Source organism: Rhinopithecus bieti, unplaced genomic scaffold (genome assembly GCF_001698545.2).
Source record: "Rhinopithecus bieti isolate Rb0 unplaced genomic scaffold, ASM169854v2 scaffold_2554, whole genome shotgun sequence".
NCBI classification, from domain to species: domain Eukaryota; kingdom Metazoa; phylum Chordata; class Mammalia; order Primates; family Cercopithecidae; genus Rhinopithecus; species Rhinopithecus bieti.
This window is the reverse complement of record NW_016804196.1, coordinates 1,922,602-1,946,560: the sequence shown is the minus strand read 5'-3', so window position 1 is coordinate 1,946,560 and position 23,959 is coordinate 1,922,602. Positions and strand designations below refer to the sequence as shown.

At 38.8% G+C, this 23,959-nt stretch overlaps 1 protein-coding gene across 6 annotated transcripts in view; it reads right to left on the bottom strand.

Moving 5' to 3' along the window:
- CDH20 (cadherin 20) overlaps positions 1-23,959 on the bottom strand; it is a 233,945-nt gene that overhangs the window by 77,570 nt on the left and 132,416 nt on the right. The window lies entirely within an intron of this gene.

Below are 23,959 nucleotides of genomic sequence, written 5' to 3'. Positions count from 1 at the left end.
AAGAACATATTCAAATAAGCAAAATAAATATTAAGGAATTGAATAGAAAAGAAAGGTTTGAAACAGATGTAGTGAATATATTGTATATACTTCAGAACAATTTTTTTCCACCTGTTAAGTGTTTCTGAGAGCAGAATGGATATATCGATGTACACACTTAGTGTCTTTATTCCTCCAAAATTTGCGACTATTATATTTATGGTGTCTTTCAGTTGCAGTTTCACAGGATCAAGGAAGTGGAAATACTTTAGTACAGAGATTTTCAGAACTATGCTCTTCTAGACATTAGAAATTCTAAAGCTTTTTCAAGATCTGTTATGAAACTGCTAGGCTTAGCTATCTTCTTATTTCCTCCTTTCTTTATTACCACTTTCCCTTTTACTAAGCTCCACCTTAATCTGTGTTACATATTTGGCAAGAAAGATTTCTTCACTAAGTTGGTTAACTGGGGGTAAAGAAGAGGCTACATCTCTATTCTTCACCATCCATGGTTTACTTCTCATGCGTTGAATAGTTAAATGGGAACAATTACAAGATGTGGGTTAGTAGAATACATGGAAAACAAAACAAAACAAGCTACTGAGAAAACATGCAGGTGAATACCATTTTTATAATACCCAGTATTATAAGAAAGATAGGGAAAGGTTCCCAGAGAATCTTTCCCTACCTTTCTACCTTTATCAAAGTTAGAAAAGACAAATGTCGACAGATGGAATTAAATAGTTATTAGAAATTGTTATATTTTATATATTAAAATATATATTAAAATAGGCAACACGCAAGAGAAAACGAGGGCTTATTGTCCTTAATACATTTAGAAATCTGTATGCTCAACATTTAAAAGATGATTATTCCAAAAGAGAGTGATGAAATGACAATAAGAAAAATTCATAAAGGCAGAAATAAAATGATCAATGAAAACATTTTACTTTTTTTTGGGACCGAGTCTCGCTCTGTTGCCCAGGCTGGAGTGCAGTGGCACGATGTCAGCTCACTGTAACCTCTGCCTTTTGAGTTCAAGCGATTCTCCTGTCTCAGCCTCCCAAGTAGCTGGGAGTACAGGCATGTGCCAGCGTGTCTGACTACTTCTTTTATTTTTAGTTGAGACAGGGTTTCACCATGTTGGCCAGGCTGGTCTTGAACTCCTGACCTCAAGTGATCTGCCTATCTCGACCTCCCAAAGTGCTGGGATTATAGGAGTGAGCCACTGCGCCTGGCCTCAGAAAACATTTTACTTTCACAGTCAGCTTAAAAATACAAATAATAAAATATTTCAACCTATTAAATTGGCAAACATTAAGAAAGAACTAAGCTAACCAATGTTTCTGAGTGTATGTTGTTCATATACATATGGATGGGAGTGTGGGTTGATAAAAGCTTTCTGGAAGACAGTTTTGCATGATGTGCCATGTCTTTAAAATTACTGATGGATCTTGAGCTAATTATAATATATATTTTAATTTTTATTTATTAGCATTATTAGAGCAGAAAATTAGTGTAATCCATATTTGCAACAATAGATGATTCTAAACTTTATGACATACTCATGCAAAGGAATACCATTCAACTGCTTTGAAGGAAAATCGAGAATTGGTTTTAAAGCTGTTCTCAAGAACACTGTTTATTATCAATTTCTCACATTGTTGCCACACACCTTTTAACTGCAGAAAACAGAGAATTTAGCCACTTTGCAGTACAGAATCTAAGTACAAAATCTATTCTATAGATATATTTCAGAATAAACTAGTACAGTGAGTCAAGTTATGTTAGAATTAGCTAACTGGACGGTAGTATGACAGTATCCATCATCTACAAATCCCAGTTACCTTTATGGAAGGTAATTGTGGGAGGCGTTGTTTATCAACCTGAGATGCAACATTCTCTTCTCCTTGGTACCACTGGGTCTTGGATCTCTCCAACAGACCATGCCCAGCCATGTGTATATGATAAGAGTTGTTATTTGACCTAGAGACTGCAGTAGCAACCTGCCTCTAATTATATCATAGTAATAAAATCATGGGGCAAGGATTGGCTCAATGTCCTCATTTTTCTAGGCTGTTTTTTAAATTCCCTGATGGTTCTTCAGTAGTGTTCTCTAGTTTAGTATCTGGAACCACCTTTCAAGCAAGTGTGCGAGGTGTTCTCAATGAGGACTCTCAGCACATCCCGAGTGCTTGTGCCTCCCCAAAGTCCAGTCCAGTTAGCCTCTGAGAAGGTTATTGAATATATACTTACATTTTAATTTTTCTTGGGAAGTTCTATGTTAACAAAGGACTTACTTAAAAAGAGAGATTCCCAAATGGCCCAAGACAAATTGGTCTGCAACTAGGTATACTATAATGCCAAGTGAAGCCATTGTGAATCCCGGAAGTGACTGGCACCATCAGGAGTGCGAACTGTTTAAGTCAGAATCTTCGCAGCCATTTCAGGTGCTTCAGAAACCAGGCTAGTTTTGGTATCAAGGTAACCAACTAGATCGAGGCCTGAATTAAGGGACACAGTTGTATTCTCTTGTAATGAGGGAAGGGAGATTTCATCCAGTGGTCCTTTATCATTTAATCTTGTACTGGATCATTTTGACACTAAATCACATTTTCTGGCTAGCTCTTGTTATAAAATAAATCCCCTCAAAATGTAGTTAATACAGCCTTCATTTTATTAATTTTCACAGTTTTCTATGGATCAGGAATTTGGATATATCTTGGCTATGTGGGTTGTAGTGTGGGTTTTGTCAGGCATTTGCAATCAGATGGTGGCTAGATCTTGGACAGCTGCGGTCTGATGCCACTGGGGGCTGCCGGGCATCTTTGTCTCTCCATATGGTCTCATTTAGCACCTTTACATGTGATTTCCACGTGCACTAATTTGGGCTTTGTCACAGCGTGGTGACAATGGGGATGGCAGTTGCAATCAAGGCTCTGGTGTGAATGCTGCTGTTCTCAAAGCAGAAGCTATATCTTCTCCTGCATTCTTTTGGTTATGAGTCACAGCAAGTCCACACACATCTTAATGGGAATGTGGCGAGACTCCAGAAGAGCCTGCAGGGTGGGAGATGGTATTGTGGCTCTCTTTAGAAAATGCAGTCTGCCACCTGGAATCCCGGACAGGCATCCAGGACCACTGAGTTCAATGTTGAAGAACTTTAGCAATCTCAGAATACAAAGAGCCAATCCCCGTCAAGGATGAAAAGGCAAGTTCTTGCATTTAGAAGGGGTGAGAAAAGTTATTTTCTGTTTAAAAAACAGTCAAGTTTAGTCAGACTGGTCTAATTTTCATTCATGATGTGACAGAGATAGGTGTCTCTAAAGAAGAGAATTCTATGCAGGCTATATGTACAAAACTTTTGATTATGTCTGTTCAAGCATAACAAAAGAGAGAACATTCTGATGGTTCAGTACTGAGTGGAGAATTATTATCAATGGATCATTTTCAACTTCAATGCAATAACACGTACTATTATACAGTAGGTTCTAGATCAATAATTTAATATCCATTCATACTTTTAAGGATGTCTAAAGTCATGATCGCTAAGCATTGAGATTTTTCCAAATATGCAACAAGTAAAAGAGATGGTAACATCTGTGGCTTGGCTTTAGACACATGGATCACTGGAGAAGTATTAGGAGATAAACAGAGTGATGATGAATAAAATAAAACCTAGTAACTTCTGGAAGTGAGAAACTCATTGAACAATATAAGATTAGTGAGTCACAGTGGATATCATTTATTTCCAGTTTGACTCCTGATTTTATTTAGGGCTTCCCTTGCTCTGTTTATTCTAGCCCAAAGATGGGCACTTCTAGCCATCCAAGTCAAAATCCAGAAGTCCCCACCTTCACATCCCCATATCTGGTTACTTAGACCTGTCAAATTCTACCAGTTCTGCCTTGTAAGTCTTTCTCAAATCTGTCTTTCCTCTCCATTCCTGCTGCCATTGCCATAGTTCTGGTGTTGTAAATTCTATCCCTTCAGTAGCCCTCTGGCTGGTATTCCTGTTCTCATCTATCCTGTTATCTGCCAGAGTGATCTTATCGGACCACTCACCTGCTAAAAGTTCTCTAATGGATCCTCATTTTTTAACTGATAAAATCTATACTCCTTGACAGGACATTAAGGACCTACACGATCTGGCTCTACCTCTACCATTCAGTCTCATCTTTCCCTGTTCCTCAACATTTTGGGGTCCCTCCCTCCGATAAACTATAGATGCTGTGTTTTAATACCTTCATATTTTTGCTCGAAGACAGATGCCTTTCCCTGGCCCTTCTTTGCTAAGCAATCTCTCTTCCAGGGAACATCTATTAATCCCCAGGCCTGTCTTCCGTGCCCCCTGCCACTCTGGCCATGATGCCAGCACAGCCCACATGGTTGCTTTTCATGCTAGCCTGCAAATTCTCTGAGGACAGTAGCTGTCACCTCTGTATTCTCGGCATTAGCATGGTGTCGGCACCAACAGGAATTTAATAAAACTTGGAGTTGAATTATTTAAATAACAAGTGAACAACGATTCAGCAATATAACATTCTCATCTTGAAGAGAATCTTGGCACTTGTACGGCAATATTAAAAGAGTAGAATCCCGAGGAACCAGCAGGTGGGACTGGGATCCTCTCCAGAAGTTGTCAGTTTCTGAGAGTTACACAACGAAAAGAGGTTTGGAGAGTGAGGACGGCTTGAAACTTGGAGCAGGTTCAAAGAAATCCATGGAGCCCTAAAGATGAAATCTAAGTGTCTGAAAAAAGGAAATCTTTAAGGCAAGGGGAGAAAAGGTCACAGTGCAGCTTAATAATGATATCCACATTTTAAAAATTCATCTTCACAGAAGATGAGCATCTCTTTAGGAACCAGGAACAGGGAACACGGCGTTAATCAGTGGCAAAAGAGACTTAAACAACGTCAGGTTTCTTGAAGCTTATAAACTGGGACAGGTTGCTTAGGGAGATTAAGAAATCTTCTGCCCTTCTTTGGGTGGAGAGTGACGACAGGGACAAGAGACTGCAGGGGAGGAAGTGTGACACTGACTTTGGCTAGGAGATCTGCCAGGGGTGGGAGATGGAAGCAAAGGATTTTAGGGTCTGTTACAAACACCAGAAATCAATGATATTCTAAAATGCTGATTTTACGTAGTAGTAAGCTTTTATAACATTTCACTCATTTTTGCCTAGGAGAAATGTTGAATTTGCAAGCGGATAGTGAACAGAACGAGCTGCCCTTTCAGAGTGCAATCAATTGATGATGATGCTTGATTCTAGCTATTTCTACTCTTACTGGCTATAAAGCATTAGTTAAAAAAATATTTTTTATGACCTGCTGATTGATCCCAGGTAGCACTTGCAGCAAGGCAAAATTGTTAGCTCTGCTGCCTGGAAAAATCATTGTTATTTGGGAATTACAAGTCAGCTTCCACTGCTTTTATGCTGACATTTTTTCCCCTTTCTGATATTTAAATACCATGTAAGGAAGCCACAAAGATGTTCAAATGTTTCTAGTGGAAACTGCATTACCAGTTAAAATGGCTGTGTATTTCTTTTCTATGTTGGTAAGAGAATTTAGGTTTCCTTGGAATGGAAAATGCTCTTATGTATCTTTTGTGAAATTTGTTATTTCTTTTCCTATGATCCCTTTTATTTTTCCCATATAGTAACTAATTATTAAAAGAAACCCATATAAACATTACCAGTTTTTGTTCTTATACTATAAGGCTAAGAAGAGTTTAACAGGAACCAAGCCACATGCTGTAATCCATAATAAGGAAAAAAGATTTTGCAAATGTTTCTCTTCACAGTATTAAAAGTAAATGAAAGTTAAAGAAGGAGGCTAAAAAGAAAGCCTTATTAATGGGAAATACATTCTGATAAATCAAACTGATTCCAATCTTAATAGTCAATTTAAATAATAGAATTGGTTAATAGCATCAAATTAGGATTAAAGAGATAAAAATCTATTTCCCCAAGTTGTTTCAAAACAAGACCTTCACTTGCTGATGCCATATTACATCAATCTGATTATACTGTTCATAATAAAGTATGCCCTATGATAGAATCCTGCTGGGAGATGTGTTTAATCAGATGCCTTTGATATTATCTGAGCGAAAACTACTTTAGACTCAAAAGAATCAAAGAGAAAAATCTTTTGCTCCTGCAATCAATCTTAACCCATGGTGGAAACTAGTGCTCTGTACACATCCCGTCCTAATCCACTCACAAACATAAGCGCGACCTAACTGGTTGGGATTTCAGATTTGTCTTTTTCAGAAGCCATGAAAGAAATTTGCTTTGCTTAATAACCATATTCCACACCGACTGCTCATTTCTAAGTTTATCACAAATCAAGTCGAGATAAAGATTTTCTGTTGGCAGGAATTTTAATGGACACTAGTGACTACAATTAACAGCCACCCAATAATAATTTAAAATGACTATCTCAGATCACTTTGTTTGGCTCCCACAGGAACTAAATTGACACATTGATTTCCCAAGACAGTCTTTCTATTTCATTGACCAATCTTGAACATTTTGTGAAGATATGGCAAAGAAATAACAGACAAGTTGAAAAGTTTTATGACTTACTTTTCTCCTTTCACAGAGTGCGCTATTTTTGCATTTTCCAGAGCTTGCCACTGAGTGGTGGAGTTCCCTTCCTGCTGCCAGCTCCCACTGTATGTCAGGACACCTTAAAGTGGCCCTCCTTTTGCCAGTTCCAGATTAGTCTTTAAATTAGAATCAGTGATAAAAGAGGCCATCGGATGCGAGGACATCAGCTCAGTAACTTTGAGGGAAAAAGGTTTTCCTTCCCCTGCTTCCTATGCCCTGGGGTTTGAGCATGTCTCTTGGGGGGAAGTAAGACCCAGCCAGCTCCCAAGTTGCTGATGCAGCCTAAAGCGACTTGGGAAGGGAGTGGGAAAAAAAGGCATCTCTTAAGTTAGGTGATTAGCAGCAAATGATGTATGGGGGTGGGAGGGAGCCTGGTATACAAGGAAGGGGAGCTGGCAGTTGCCCTTGTCTGGAGGGGGAAGGACAAAGAATGCTGGCCCTGAACATTTGAGGCCCTGGGGAATTTCTTAATGGAATCAAACAGCAGAGAACTATGTGCAGCCTTGTACAGTAAGAGCTGAAGTTCTTTGGACATGTTGTCCTCACAGACAGCTGAAAATATCTAGTGGCAAATACCTATCAGCTACTGATGCATTTCAGAAACAAAAGATGATGGGAAGGCTAACAAATCTCACGTCTTTTTCACTTACCATTGCTTAGTGTTTCCAGTAAGTAAATGCAGTATCTCAGCTGAGCTGCTCTTTCAAATTATTGTTAATTAAATAATACTCCCTAAGAAATCTGTCATTACCGGCAGCCAGGAATGGGTTTGTTGAGTTTGCCTGAGGCTGTAAATGCTCTGACAAACGGGCTCTTAATTGACATAAGAGGTAATTTCACTGGGGATTGTAGTTCACTTTTTCCAACAATTTTGTTGTATGTTTTAGATCGTAAACTTTTGCTTTTTGCTTCTACGTGTGGAGTTCCACAGGGCCACAGGGATCATTCTCTAATGATTCATCCATTGAATAAGCCATTCTTCATAATGGAAAAAATGCATGTTGCTATTGAATCTGTAATTTCTCCCAGTTCCATTATGACTAAAGAGAAGCAACTGGTAACAGATTTTAAAATTAATTTAATTTCCTCCAGTTCATTATATTACTTATCCTTTGAAATAAATGACTTTTGCTGGGAGATATAATTTCTAGTATGTCATGGACCTAACTCTGACATTATCTCTTGTCAACTGTTTTCCTAGTAGACTGCAGAGTTAGGTAGGTAGAACAATTATCGTTAGATGGAGTTGAAAGGGAGACAGATGAGGGCATTTGGCTGCAGAGAGCAACATGTGCTATGGCCTAGAATTTAAAGTGACCTTATCTACAAACATTTTCCTTCTGTTCATGAGCAGAGAATAAGGACAAGTATTAAGAAAAAGACACCATTTTTTTAGAGTTAGAAAAGTCTCCATATGCCATTTCAAAAAGAAGTGCTATTTCAGCCTTTTCTTAAATGACCTCTTTTCCATCATAATGTAATATATTTCTTTCACCTTTTGACTGGTTTTTTAATCATGTTACATACTTGTTTCAGAAAAAATTACACTTTAGAATGCATCTTGGTGGTGTTTCATTCCAACAGTTTCATTTGGTTGAATTAATGTGCAGCTGTGGCTTAGTGGAGGGAGAGAGAGGGAGGGAGGGAGAGAAAGAGGAGAAGATAGAAGAAGGCTCATATAATCCAACCTCCAAGCATAACTTTCCTCAATTTCACGTTTCAGTATCATTATAGAAACCTCCATCTGTAATAAAAGCATAATTTAGGTGAATAGTACTAAAACATATATACCCATATTATATCAGTGATGTTCCATGGTCAGAATTCTTTCCTTTCTTCCTCTTCACCAAGTTCGTATCTTGTTTTTATCCTTTCTCTATCTGGCGTCACTTGATAATCTTTCATTCTTTTTTTTTCTTTCCAGCTTCTTGTCTCTCTCTTTTTCCCGTTAAGGCGTGAATAAGCAGGCATCTCCGCCAATATGTCTATACATGGCTGAATACACTTGGTGAAAAGCAGGGTCTCCTTTTGTCTGGACCTTGGATGGCTGCGTGTCATTCCGCACCAACGGGCAGGGCCTCCCTCACAGTAGGAACTTTGCAGTAATTGCCAGAACAAATTGAGCTCAGGCTTATCAGTTCCTTTCCTTTTTCCGTTGGAAAATGGAGGGAATAGGGGAACAAGGCCAGTTTTGACCATTAACAATACAGCGTAGAAATAGATTGGATACAGCCAGTGCCCAGTCGTGTTGCAAACAGTCATGGGATAGATTGTGTACAAGGATGATAAGATGCGACCCTGTAATCACACAGCTAACTGAGCCCCGATTTCCCCACACCCTGCAGGGTGCTCTGGTGTGTATGATATGCATATATAGCTGTTGGCAGGGGAATTATTGGAACTGACACACAGACCGCCGGCAGAGGTGAAAACAAAAGATGTGATGGGTCGGTGCTTGCGTTCTTTTTGCATCTGGTGAAGACCAGCAGAGGCATCTCTCAAACTGTTTTCACCAGATTGCAATGGTCTTTGGTAAGAAATCTGAACATAGGGGAAAGAAACTCATTTAAAAATCATGTTACACTTTGCTCTTTTCCCTGCACAAGTCTTTATCATAATCTCTATGAATCATTGATATATTTCATGTACCTACATCCCTCTCCCCATGTTCGGTGTAGCAAGTGTGTGTGTATGTATGTGTATGTGTATGTGTAAGTAACATTTTTTATTTTGTAGTTTCATATGTATATAGGTAGCTAGATATGATAATGTATATAAATAAATGTAAATGCAAACATGCAATGGCATGGGTGATTTTCTCCTTACATACGTATGTTTATACTCCAAAGGTTGATTCTAAATCTACTAAATGCCGCAGACTCCCTACTAGAAATCTTTCCTTAATGAGAGATTGTGTTGGATTTGCTTGAGGGTCACATACACAACCAAGGTTATATACGGTGTTGCCCATTATAGGATGATTGAGAGGGGAGAGGAGACAAGACTTTACCCTAACTGGGCAGCCAGACTGTTGTTTCAAAACTGCTAAAGCAGCCAGATCACCTGTGCGTGTGACAACCCAGTCTGTATTTCTAAAATAGTGTTATTTACATAGGGGTGTGTGTGTGTGTGTGTGTGTGTGTGTGTGTGTGTGTGTGTGTATGTGTATTCTCATCCAACTGGGGTTAAGCTTTGCTCAGCTGCTTCCAAAGTGACTGGAAGTAGACAACATGAGGAGCTAAAGCCAACTGAGTGGCTTTCCATCTGCCTCTGCTTTGCTTGTAAATAACCAGCCAGAGCAATGGTTTTAGCTTTATTCATGTGTTGCTGTTATTCTGATCTGAAGCAGAGGCTGACATGAAACAAACATGGCATTTCCTTTTGAAAATTGAATTCTGAAGTTGGCTTCATCTTTCCAGAATCACAGTGCTATTGCGGTTCCTTCCCAGCTTTGTGAATGTCATAAACAATTTGCATATAAAGCACCAAATCTGGAGGTAATGACCACATTTGTGTTTTAGGATTTTTGAGGGGAGGGGTTTGATTTTTAGTGGTTATGAAGGGATTTGTTGAGATTTGTGGGATAAATGGAACTAGTTTCCCTTATACAGGAGAGATCAAGAAATGGGGAAACAAATTCGTAATAAAAAGCACCTTTGCCAGTCTTTTACTGGCAGTTTTTAAGGAAACACAGCAAAATGTAAAGTCATGCAAATGAGGCTTTTTGAGGAACTTCATTAGCATCACCCACAAGCCATAGTTTACAATAAATGGGCACTGAGGCCCCAACAGGTCATGGCCCATAGCCAGCTTGCTGCAATTGAAGTGATGCTTACAGTAAGGCGAGTCCCCTGGACACGACGTATGAGGTATGGATGACAGTACATTATCTAAGCCAGTTGCACTGTAGTGAGTTGAAATTGGAAGACACTTAATGGAGCAAGTGGGGGAAAAGGGGATACTAGAGAAACACAGTGCATTAAAAGTCTCTCAGCATTAAATATGCTTAGGAGAGATAAGAAAAAGAATATTCTTAGAAAAGATTTACCATTATTCTTTAGTACTATCCCCTCCCCAAACACACACACACACACCCCTACACATCCCTACAGACAGAAGTGAAAAGGGATTTCCCTCACTCAGAACATCCTTAGCATATCTTGATGTCTTGAATCTTTTGGGGCGATAAGGAAAAATAATTGTTTTAGGGAGAAATAAGGATTTGAGAATCTTGGCTATCAAGATTGTCATTTCTGTTCTCCACACATTGCAGTGAAAAGGCAAACCATGCAATTTTGAGTTAGTTTCATGTTGACACTGGTGATTGGATCACGACTGTTCTTGTAGGTACAGTTGAGGCCTATTAACTTGAGAGTGATTACAGAAGGACCCGTGATACATACAGAATCACATTCTCCAGGGGAGGCAGCTTGATGGGAAGTGTGGCTGCCTGGGTTCTAACCTCTGCTCCACTGTATACAGGATGTGTAAACTTGGGCAAGTACTTAACCTCTTTGTGCATCCCCTTCCACACCTGTAAAATGGAGCTAAAAGTAGTTCCTACGTCTACTACATAAGTCACCATATGTGGGGCAATGGGGCAGAGCCTTCGCACACAGCAAATGCTCAATAGATACTAGTTATTAGTACTAGTAAGAGAACATAAGCCTCGGGGTCAGGCAGAATCAGCTTTAGATTCTACTTCTATGTTTTTTGGAAAAGATTTAATATTTCTGAGGCCCAGAGAGTTTCTAATACATAGAATTGCAGAGTTGCTATAAGTATGAAATCCTCACATGTGCCACAGGAAGGCCCAGTGTGTAGAACATAAGAGATGCTAAGTAAAAGTTTTTCTTTCCAAAAGTAGAGAAGAAAATATCCCTATGGTATAAACTATCATGTTAATCTTTCCTCATAATTGTTTGGATCTTTTCCTTCATTATTTTTGGAGGGAGGGAGTGAATTTTTCTGACTTGGGATTTCATGTTAGTTATTGGCCAGGAGTGGTGGTTCCTCAAAGTGATTGAAGTTGCAAACCCTATATTTGATGGATAGTGAGAAATGGAAGCTTGTCAGTAATGAGACATAAAATTGTACCTGGCTTGTCGAAAAGACATTCTATACCTGACATTTTTTTGGAAAAAAACCCCCAAATACCATAAATGTGCTGCTTCATTGTGATGATGTGGAAATTGTCAGATTCTCAAGCAGAGAAGAAGGCAAATTAGGCCTCCCAAGCCTCTCCAAACACAGAGAGAGTAGGAAACTGATTTTCCAATACTGTAATTTGCACATGGTTCTAATGAGAAAATCTGAAGGGATATCGTGGCAATATGTCTCCCCAGTGGCAGCTGATCATTATATATATGTACTCTTATTAGAGATGGTACCAGTCAGCTTTCAGAGTGTCTGTCTAGCATATTTCTGTCTTAGAACTGACTTCCATCCTTAAAGGACTGGCCCCTGCAGCCTTGTTTGTAACAAAGAACTTGCCCATCCCCCAGGCTGAAACTGGAACAGGATGGACACTTAGCCAAGACAGGCCAAGCACGTTGTTTGCTGGGAGTATGGAAGGAACCTGCAGGGATGGCTGGGGCGCTGCGCCCTGCAGAAGCAGAGCAGAGGAAGTGGGACATAGAAGAGGGAGGTGGGGAGGGCATGGGAAGAGGGCAGGCTCTTGCTTCTTGTTTCAGTACCTCTGGAGGCTGAGCCCAAACTCCTGCGTGTGGATTCTATGAGTTACCTCTGTAATTGTGCACTAAATTCTCTCTTTGCCTTAAAGCCATCTTGAGGGAATGTTGCATCCCTCAAACCTAAACTTTACTAGGAGGAGTTCCCAGAACTTTACTAGGTTAGTCCCTAGATAGATATCTCATGGGAAATTGGCCTCAAGTTGTGGATTCAGGGAAAAACCATTTAGAGATTTCCATGGACTTAATCCTCTTCTCTGTCCCCTGGATTGTTTCCAACACCTTTATTAATTAGGTGAACTGTGGAAGGTAAAGTCATAACAAGATGACCTTTGAAGAAATGGCGGTGACATCATGAGCTACATGTCCCGTAACTCTGCGTGACTAGAACATCATGTCATAAAAGGATTTTTGAATACTCATTTTTAAGAAAATGCAGTATGATATAGCATTTAAGTAAAATAGTTTGTATTGTAAATGTTGTAAGTTTGAAAATTTTGAAATACTAACAAGAATTGTTTGTAAAAGGTGAAGAGAATCACTATTGGAATTATTTACGTTTTGTAAATTACCATTTATTTCAAAAAAACTAATGAGTTGCTATTCACACAGTAAAAAGAAGCTATTTGCTTCTCTTGAGAAGTATGTCTTCATTAAGCTGTATATATATATTGTTTAATGAGAAAAAAATATATATTTTAATTGACAAGGTCTTGCTCTGTTGCCTAGACTGGAGTGCAGTGGCACAATCATGGCTCACTGCAGCCTCAACCACCTGGGCTCAAGTCATCCTCCTGCCTTAGCCTCCTGGGTAGCTGAGACTATAGGCCCGCATCAACATGCTTGGCTAATTTGTAAATTTTTTTTTATAGAGACAAGGTTCCTCCAGGTTGCCCAGGTTGGAGCTTTATATTGTTTACATGACTAGTATACCTCCTTCCCAGAGCGGATTCTGTATCTCGGTGGGTCACTGAGTTTCTCTGTAGAATTATAAATAGAATTCAGAACGCATACATATTCCCTACCATATGTTTTCTGGATGCTTTGATCCTCTATGCTGTTGATCTTCTTGCTTCATTTCAATGTTAAGTTTCAAAATGGACCATTACAATTCACTTGATTTGAAAACAAAATTCCAGCCCATGTAGTTCTTTTTTTTTTTACATGTAATTCTGAGAGTTAAGAATTTATTTCCAAGCTATCAAAATTTAAAATGTTTTGGAGATCAAAATGTCAATTCAGTTTTGCAAATCTGGTAACTCTAAAAACTCTGAGATTCTTATTGCTACTTTTATTGTATTTAGTGCAGTGGAAAGTATGTATGCTACTAGCAAAAGGTCCATGCAGTTACAAGATGAGCCAACATGCCATTCTTTATAAAAAATGACAGTTGTAACTATCAGATTCAAAGTTATGCTTGAGAGAGGCCAGGGGGCTGGAGAATGACTACAGTTAATAGATTTGGTGCTGTTCTTTGCTTTTTTTGGTTTTCTTTTCAGTAGCTGTAGGGGTATATGTGTAGAAAGTAATGTGTTCCAGTTCCTGCAGACAGTGACCCTATTTTCAATTTCAATTGAAAACAATATCTAGGGCATATTCTTGGGCAGCCAGGCCAACTGTTTTATTTCTAGTGAGCTCTGTGAAGAGCGTGTTTAAAATACTCCCCAGGGTTTACTTGGGAGCTGAAGTTGTTTGATATTTCAAGGCTTATTTTGAAATGCTTGATTCCATTTGTGGATACTGTCATTTCCTGAAGTTAGTTGTGAGTCAAGATTATTGTTAAACATTGATAGATCCTGTTGAGGATTTTCTAAATATGTCCAGTGGCTTCCTACATTTTATTTTAGTACTCATCATTCACGTCTAGACCATGATGGAGGATTCTAACTGCTTTTGCCACAACCTTGACTTCAACGTCAGCTCTGGGCTTGGTTCATTAATGTCTGCTTTCAAGTCTGAGAGGTCTGGCTGTTACTCACTGTGATGCTAATGTTTCCTTCTAGTCCTAGATATTGATAAATGGGTGTGGTTGCTTTCAGCTCCCTGTGGCTTCGAGTCACAGCCCACATTCACTTCTAGCCAGTGTTTTGATCAGTGATTCTGTAGTGAGGATAGTTTTGGCAGGAAACTGTCAGCTACTGTAGCAAGCTCTACCCTGCTGGGGTTCCCAGACTCTTAAGTTGACCAGCACAGTGAATCAAAGCATCCAGAAAACAGATGGGAGGGGATATTCCTGGAGATAGCCTGGTCTTTGCTAGCAGTGACGTGTTAAGCTTTTTGGCTTATCTATGTATCTATTTATTTTTTTAATGGAGGCAAAGGGAAGGGGTGTTGTGTGATGGGCAGAGAGGACAGTGGGTTGGTGGAGATATCAGGGAAAGGGGTGAGACTAGGTTTGGACAGAAAAAAATAAAAATTGCACAGTATGTTAACCTTTTTTTCTTTTTTTTTCTTTTTTTACACTTTGTTAAACCACCAAACTCTTTTTCCCTCAGATGTGCCCTTGATTTTTTTTGAAAGTTAGAAGCGTAACCATGCTGGATAAACACAAAAACTCTGAGCTTACATAAAGCGTATAATGATGTTATCAATAAAATTTAAAAACAAAATTACCAGAGTGGTACGTATTTAATTATGCACACACTTCTTACTGTGCTATATAGTAATAATAGCAAGCGAATCACATAAACACTGTAGCTGATGTTACTTTTAATAGGGAAGGTAACTAATATTTATTGAATCCCTAATATCTGCTGGGCTCCTTGCTGGGTGCTTTACATATGTTATCTCATTTAGTGTATCGCTAACAAGGTGTTTCCAGACTCAGTGTGGGCAGAGGAAGGAGAAAGGACACTTCTGGACCCTTCTAAAGACGCAGAATTCTCTTTTCCTTGTCAGGGGCACACATTTTCCCAGTGGTCCAGGTGTCTGTCACATCTCCTTGATTTAGGAATTTGTGCCTCCTGAGTCCTGGAATCTTAGTCACCCCTGGACAGAGTGAGGACACAGTGCCCAGAGTTGAGAATTGACGGAACCTACCTTCAGATGGGATTTCTGCTTGAATACCAGGAAGCAGAACTCAGAGTAACTCAATAGTTTTTGAGGAGAATGTGAACAGGAGACTCACTGCAGCCCCTAGCAGTGCTCTCCTCTTTCTCTCCCAATGCACAGCCTCCTAAAGAGAAGGAGGTCAAAGGGTGTGTTTCAGAGAAGGCCCCACCACCTTCATCCCTCTTATGCCCTTCCAAACATGTTCACTGACAATAGCATTTCACTATTTAGAGTCTGGCTCTCTTATCTTTTGGGATTAGGGAATTCTTTGAAAGTCTGACAACAACCTTTACACTCTTCAGAAAAATGTACCAATATTTACACTTCAGGTTAACATTCCTTGATTTAGAGATTCACACAGACCACCAAGAAAAAGCTCTGGGAGGATGAGGGAGGGTAGTTGAGAGTCTATCAGCCATTGATTCTCTTGAGGATGATACTGGGATGGGGTGAGGAGCTGGGGCTGAGATTAGAAGAAACAAGGAGTAGGAGAACAGTGCTGAGAGCACTCATGAAGGTGCCTACAGGGAAGAGAGAAGGAGCCCAGAGGGGAAAAGGGAAAAGACAACAGAAAGGGCCCTTGAAATGGTACTCCAAGGGGGACATGGGAAATTGTAAGTCCAGGAAGACAATTAAGTCAGGGAAGAAAGCAAGGTATTTAGATACAAACACAGAATTGTAATAACAAGAAGTTGTTTACTATAATATGTGAAATCCTGAATGGTATATAACTTAGTGTGAATTATGCTTTCTAAACATTCAACTGCTATCAGAGAATAATTGCCATGCTAAATTATTTATATTTGTGGAGCAAATGACTTTAGGCACTCAGGCTTTTATCTCTTCCTCTGAGGAACCTTTTGAACTTTGTTTTCTTGACCCTGTGCCATCCAGGCAGGTGTGTTACTGGAAAACTTCAAGGATGTTGAGTTATTAACCCTTATTATTGGTGCCGCCACCATTGACATGCCCTAGGTGCCCTCCCCCCTTTTTTTGGTAAGAGATTAATTATTGAATACTTGTTGGGCATCTTACATTAACAGCTATTGTTTGATTTCTGTTTCCTTTTTGTGAAGCCAAGTGAAAAAATACTTTAATTTTTGGAGCAGAGAGAGGATAATATATCATTTTGGTAAAGTTACTGGCTATATTCCATCACTGAGAAAATGCTAGCCATATGGGATGGGTTGAATTGTGTCCCTCCTGGAAGATATGTTGAAGTCCTTATTACCTCTAGTACCTCTGAATGTGGTCTTACTTGGAAGTAGGGTCTTTGCAGATATAATCAAGTTAAGATGAGGCTATTAGAATGGGTCCTTAATCCAATATTGAGGCAGGAGAATAGGGTCTGAAGGCAGAGAACCTAAGGCCGATTCATGCCGACTTCCTTATTTTTAATTGACAAATTATAATTGTAATGTATTTATGGGGTACAAGGTGATGTTTTGATATATGTATACATTGTGGAATGGCTAAAGCAAGCTAATATATCCATCACCTCACACTCTTATTATTTTTAATGGCGAGAACATTTGAAATTTACTCTCTTAGCAATCAAAAGGAAAAGGAAAACCCCAGCTTTTCACGCCTAAGTAACAAAAGGACCAGAGGCTACTCCTTTTGCACTCCCCTCCCTTTTTTGCCTGGCAGATGGAAGATTGAGAGTACCAATCAGATGTTTGCATAGCAGGGTAACTTTGTAACTTCACTGCAGCCTCTGAATGCGGGCCAAGTCTTCATTTGCATAGGAGTGCAACTTGTAACTATTTAGCTTCTGATTGATTGTGGAAAGCAACCAATCAGACGTGCGCATAGGAGTGTAACCTTTATAACTTCACTTCAGCGTCTGATTGAGGGCCACTACTTTATTTGCATGGGGCATATACCAAATGGCCAATGGGAAACCTCGAGGGTATTTGGACCCCAGAAAATTCTGTAACGGGAGGCTTGAGCCCCTATGCTTGGCCTGCTCCCACCCTGTGGAGTGTACTTTCATTTTCAATAAATCTCTGCTTTGTTGCTTCATTCTTTCCTTGCTTTGTTTGTGCATTTTGTCCAAGTCTTTGTTCAAAATGCCAAGAACCTGGACACCTTCCACTGGTAACAATATGACTGATGTCCTTCTAAGAATAGGAGCAGACACACAGGGAAGGAGGTCATGAGAAGATGGGAGAGACAGAGGTTGGGCTTATGGTGCTACACACCAAGGGATGCGTGGGGCCATGAGAAGCTGGAGGAGCCAAGGCAGCTCCTCCCCTAATGGCTTTGGAGGAAGCATGGCCCTCCCAAGATCTTAATTTTAAACTTCTACCTTCCACAACTGAGAAAATAAATTTTTTTTTTAAGTCACCCAGGTTGTGGTACTTTGTTACCTCAACTTAGGGAACTAATACACTATACATAACTATTTTTCTATAGTTAGTAATCATTTTGATCCTATTTTGAATGAGTTCTTTAATTTTATATACTCCTATTTGAGATAGAATACTTGTTAGAGTAATAAAAATCCAAAATATTTTCCCAGTTAGTATTAAATTCAAATACCCTACTTGTGTAGGCCATGTATATGATTTTTATATCATTTATATATGTGATGACTCAAATTTACCTTTTCACAAAATACAAAATTGCTATTTTCCTTTTAAAACTAAAAAATTAATGTATTATCCTTAGTGAACAGAAAATATAAATAACAATGTCATATAATTTTTTAGTACTTATTACCTGAAATATTCTAAATAAGATTCTGACTTAAAAATACCAAAAGATATATTTACTCCTAAATCAAAAAATTACTTCAGAACAAATACTTTTAGGAAAGTTTTAAATATTGCCTGACATTGGTCACTATTTGTGTCTAGGACATCTAATTATTGAAAACGATAGCAAAAACAAGAGAAAATCACAAATGGCTAAGTAAAAAGCCTCTGCAAAACAGCTTATGCCATAAATAAACCATATGGTCAAGGGATATCTAAAGTCTCAAATTTATTTTGAGACCAGAGTCCATCTGATCCTGTAAATTACCTTCAGGGAAAGATGGTGGTGCTACCCTAGTCACTCCCATGGGTGTCTGTCATGAGTGTGACTTCAGGACTGTTTTAAACAGCAACGAAGGCAGCCAATTCTGAGATGTGATTAGCTGAGTAAGTACAGCCTTTGTAGTGGTGGTTGCCTATTTACACTACTGCCTCCCTGCCCTGCATATAAGGCTTCTGTGAGCTGCTCCTCCTGTTAAATTAGATGTGTTTTGGATCATACTCAGCTTCTTACTTTTCTTGTCATTTGCCTAAGTGAAAATTATCATAAAGTCTGTTGTTTTGAATTCAGTGCCAGGAAGACTAGTTACAAAGGTACCCAAAGGAGTCATTCCAAGATGACTGAGTTGTGAATATCATTGCAGAATCATATCAAGGTCACTTGTATTTATTTTTTCCCCCTAAACAGTTTCTTGACTTTAAAATGCCTTTGGAATTTTAAACTCAAAATTCTAATCCCTTTCAGTGAGCTCAGTCTCTATGCAAAACTTGCTTCCCGCCTGCCAAATTGAAGGCATCTGGATGGAATACTGAATTTAGGTCATTTAAAAAAAAAAAAAAAAAAAAAAAAAAACCAGTGTGTCCTCCTCTAGAAGAAAGGAAGGAACTCAAATCCAATAACATCTCACAGAGAAGAAGGTCAAATTGTTCCAACAGGAGCTTTTCTTTTCAACAGTCGGTTGGAATTGAGTATGGGACACTTTCCCTGTTCTCTGTCTCTCCTACCCCAGACACTCAATGCCTGATTTAAATTTTTAAAGAGTTACAGCCTTTCACTCTCAGTTGTCAGTATAGCACCATTCTCTCCTAAGAGGAATGATTGGAATATTCCTAGTTAATAACCTGAGGTTAAGCAGAGGGGAACAACACTTTTCCATCTTCCCAGGGGAGGCTCCTGGAGTGGTATAGACAGGGCTTCTCAGACTTGAAAGTGCATAGGAAACCTCTGAGGGTTGTGCCAGCCTGCAGGTTTTTCTTAGGTCACCCTGGGGTGGGGCCTAAGCTTTTGCATTTCTGAAAAGCTCCTAGGTGGTACCAACAACTGCTAGTTGGTGGACCACATCTTGAGTAGCAAGGAGTGGCACACTTTGAGAACATCTAGTTTAGGTCAACTTTTTTGGTCCAGACTTTCTTCCAACACCTGGCCATTTCTGGGCTTAGTATGGTGGTGTGCATATAGGACTTAGCATTAATATCTACCATACATGAATGTAATTCCACCACTTCCTCTTTCTCCTTCATCCCAAATTTCTCCCCACGAGATGCACTAACTGATATTTTAAAAATCAGTGTGCACAGAAACTTGTCGTTGCAGAACAAACATTTTTAATTGAGGAGAGCGTGAGAAAACAAGGTAAGAGGTTTATCTATGTTAAACCTATATTCTGTCATCAGAGAATTCAGAATATAATTTTACCAGAGGTGATAGAGTGTCCTATTTATGTACTTAGCACTAAGGTAAGTAATAGCCACAATGATAGCTGATTGAGACGTATTTAATTTTCAGCTTTCCAAAAGCTCTAAATAAAAAAGATGATAATAATATGACCAAAGCTATTATATCCACAGCAGCATTTAAGACTGATAGATATAATGTTCCACTTAGGAGCTATTACCATATGATTAACTAGATGGTATTAAAAAGAAGTTTCTTAACACACTTAAAGTTGTAAAGCTGTTCAGAAATAGATCTGTGCTTCTCAAGTAAATACAAACAAGGACTGCAGTCATTTCAGTGGATAATAAAAGAAATCAACAAGCCAACTCCAGCTCCCCATGGATGAGATTTAAAGTAACAAATCTATGCTACTTTATGCAATTAACATAAAATATACTTAAATTTGGAAGATTTACTCTGCCATCACCTTCCCACACAACAAACACAAATCCCGGGCTAATTTGCCTTCGTTAATTCACATGCAGTTGCAGGGCTGATTTCTGCTTTCAGATGCTTATGTGCAATCTAGCTTCAAGTTAAATTACTGCATATAATGGCCCTTTAGCCTCTGTTCAGATCCTGAAGGAATCACAGGTTATACACATCATAAGCCTTAAGCCTGATTCCCCAACCCTGAGGGAGGCTCTAATGCTGTATACAGAATCAAATGGGTTTGTGGAGAACAATTGCTTGCCAGTTGTCTGGCAGAACTCATACCCAGCTGCTTGGCTCTGGAAGGGAGAGGACTATGGTGGCCTCATGTGGGAAGAGATGTTTTCCAAGATGCCTTTTTGATGGGCAACTTTCCTGACCCTGCTTTTCCCCATATATGGCAAAGAATGGTCCTAATAAATTATGACCGAGGGTCAAATACATCATTAACAACTTTTGGTGTTTTGGAGTTCTTTTAAAAACAGGATATTTAGAATGTTCTACTATTCCTCTTCAGTAAGGAAGACCCTATTCTGAAATAGAATAAATACTACAGAATGTTTCAATATTATCACAGTAAAATAAGAGGATGGAGGGACACAAGAAGGAGGTTGTAGGGAATGAGAAGGCAACCAGATGCAGAAGGTCTCATACCAACATTCAGGCAGACAACAAAGGAGAAACAGAGCTGGAGAGAGGAGGCAGGATGCAGAGGAAATGCCATGAGCAGAAAGACAGCCATGTTTGTTTAAACACTCACATTTTGCTGTAGATGGGTCTTATTTAAGAGTGTTTGAAGGAAGACTGGCTCCTTTACTCATAAAAAGAGTTGACTGAGAACCCAGATTATTCACTGATAATCTGCATTTTTAAATTAAATAAGAGAAGAGGGTAGCTGCTGTGTGAGGTCAGCTGGGACACAGCCAGCTATGGATTGCCTATATGAAAAACGGGGTGGGGTAGAGGCTGGAGAATTCTCAGCTTCCTCTATTTTAAGTTTTGGTTTTCCTCAATTCCCAAAGAGCTAAGGTCTTGCCACATATTTTCCATATTAAAAAAAAAAAAACCCCAAAGATGAGGGAAAACCTCCAAACATATTACCCCACCATCATATTTGATCCTTCCAACAAGTCTGAGAAGTAGAATGAACAGGTATTCATACCACTGTCATCCAGTCAAAAGGCAGATGAGGAAACAGACCTGGCATTGGATTTCTTGGAGAAAATTACCTAGCTAGGAAGAAGTAGTCATATTCATAGTGTTTAAATAAGGAGTGACTCTGCCACCAGGATATTTTGGGCAAGTAATTTAACTTTTCTGTGCTTCAGTTTTCTCATCTACAAGGAAAATGAAAATGATAATAAGAATACCTGATTTTTAGGGTGGTTGTTAGCATTAAATGAGATAGTACAACAAGCACTTTGAACAGTGTTTGGCAAAACTCTTAAGTACTAAATAAATGCTGGGTATGACTAATTATTAAGAGAGATTAAGCTATTCAGACCAGGTGTTCTAGATTCACATCCCAGAGCTCATTTTAATAAACTATAATTAGACAACCACTGAGGAATCAGCAAGAAATCAGAGATTACTACCTGTTTTCAGAGTCAGGGAATGCGTCAAACACACACTGATGCTCTACAATGGAAGAAAACACAGAGGTTTCAAGCAGAACACAAGGTCTGTTTAGAAGGTTTCTGCCTGGAAAAAGTTCTCCTGGAAATGCATTCATGCTCTGAATGTTTGTCTCCACCCTAAAATTCATATGCAATTCTAACTCCCTAGAAGGTGGGGCCTTTGGGAGGTACTTAGGTCTTAAAGGTGGAGCCTTAAGGAATGGGATTAGTGGCCTAATAAAAGGAGATACAAGGGAGATGATTTCTGTCTCAGCCATTTGAGGATACAACCATGAGACAGCCATCTGCACACCAGGAAGAGAGCCCTCGCCAGACACCAGATCTGCCAGCACCTTGATCTTGGACTTCCCAGTTTTCAGAACTGTGAGAAATAAATGTTTGTTGTTTCAGCCACTTAATCTATGGTATTCTGTTAGAAGCCTGAACTGCCTGAGACAGACTCATTAATCAAGAAGTCTGGGTTTTTTTTTGGTGTTTTTTTTTTTTTTTTTTTTTTAAGATAAAGTGTTTCCATTCCAAAACCAAAATGTCTCCCATCCAAAGCTAGGTTTTGTGGGTAAAATGTTTTGCTCCCAAGACATCTCTCTCCAAACTTTCTGTTTTTAAAAAGTTGTGTAATTATACTATCTGTTTAACCATGCATGGTTTTAATTTTTAAACATAAAAGCAGCTCTATTAAGATTAGAAGTCCTTTAAGTATTGGAGGCAGATTTGGTTTGTAGGTTTTAACTGCCAAATATAAAAAGTACATCATCTTGTGGTCTTACCCATGAACAATGACAAAAAAAAAGGACAATCCTAGGTATGGGAAAACCTCAGAGGGTAACTCCCAAATCCTATAGAGAACATAGAATATCCAGGCCAGGTCACGCTTTGCATTTGATAACTGAAAGAAGGCAAGAAAAAATTCAAGCCTACTACTTCAAATACATTGAAGTTTATTATGTAGCAGCCACTTGGTTTCTATACCCACCTAGGAGCAAATAAAGGAATGGGGGCACCCAAACCATAGGCTAGAGGATTGAGGTTAGCAATAGACTGTGGAATGGGGCCACCCCAAACAGTGAAGCTTGTTAAATGAGAGGGTTATGAGAGTTCGTTTTTTAGAACTCTGTAGGGTACATTCTACAGTGAAGGGGTCTAGAATTTAAACTTAAATGTCTCTATTTAAACGTTTTGCAGTAATTTATGAAAAGTTCCTTACAAAAGCAATGCTCAACATGAAGATGCTGTTACCTATACAATTTAGATAACAAATATTAATTCGACATAAAATTGAAAGTTCATCGTTTTGATGTCATTTAGAACAGAATTATAAAGTTCTTATTCTTTTTGATAAATCATGTTCTTTTGCTTGCTTCTCCAACTTGAGTTCTCATATCTTTATATTCCCACATCTGGCAAATAGTTTTAAACTCATAGAATCTCTTAGAAGATGATTCTCTAGTCAAAAATATTGTTAGGGGAATATGAACTTCCAGTGGTTTTATAAATTGCCATATTGAAGAAACCCAAAACAGAATAAACGAGTCAAATTATGTGCCTCCTTATGGTTATTTAAATTTGCATATTCATATTAAAAGAGAAGAGCTACCCTCTTTTCCAAAAAATAATTTCACTAATGGCTCCGGAATCTTTGTCTTACAAACTGGTCTATTAAAAATTTAACCTATCAGTCATATGTTTTAATTAAACTACAGACTTTATTTGGATTTCTCCAATTTTCTCACTAATACCTGTTTTCTATTCCAAGATTCAATCCAGGATCCCACATTGTATTTAGTTGTCACAGCTCTTTAGTCTCCTCTAATCTGTGACTTAGATTTCTTAGGTTTTCCTTCTCTTTGATGATATTGACACTTTTGAAGAGTACTGGATAGGTATTTTGTAGAATGCCTGTCATACCATTTAGTAAAATTTTCATACCTTAAAAATAGAAATCATAGAATTTATGAGCTGGAAGTGACTTCAGAAATCATTTTATTGATGAGTCCAGATTCCTGGTTTTACTGCCTTGGAAAGCAAGGCCTCTATGGTTTAAATGGCTCCCCTGTAGTCAGATGCCTGGTGAAGCTGGGCCA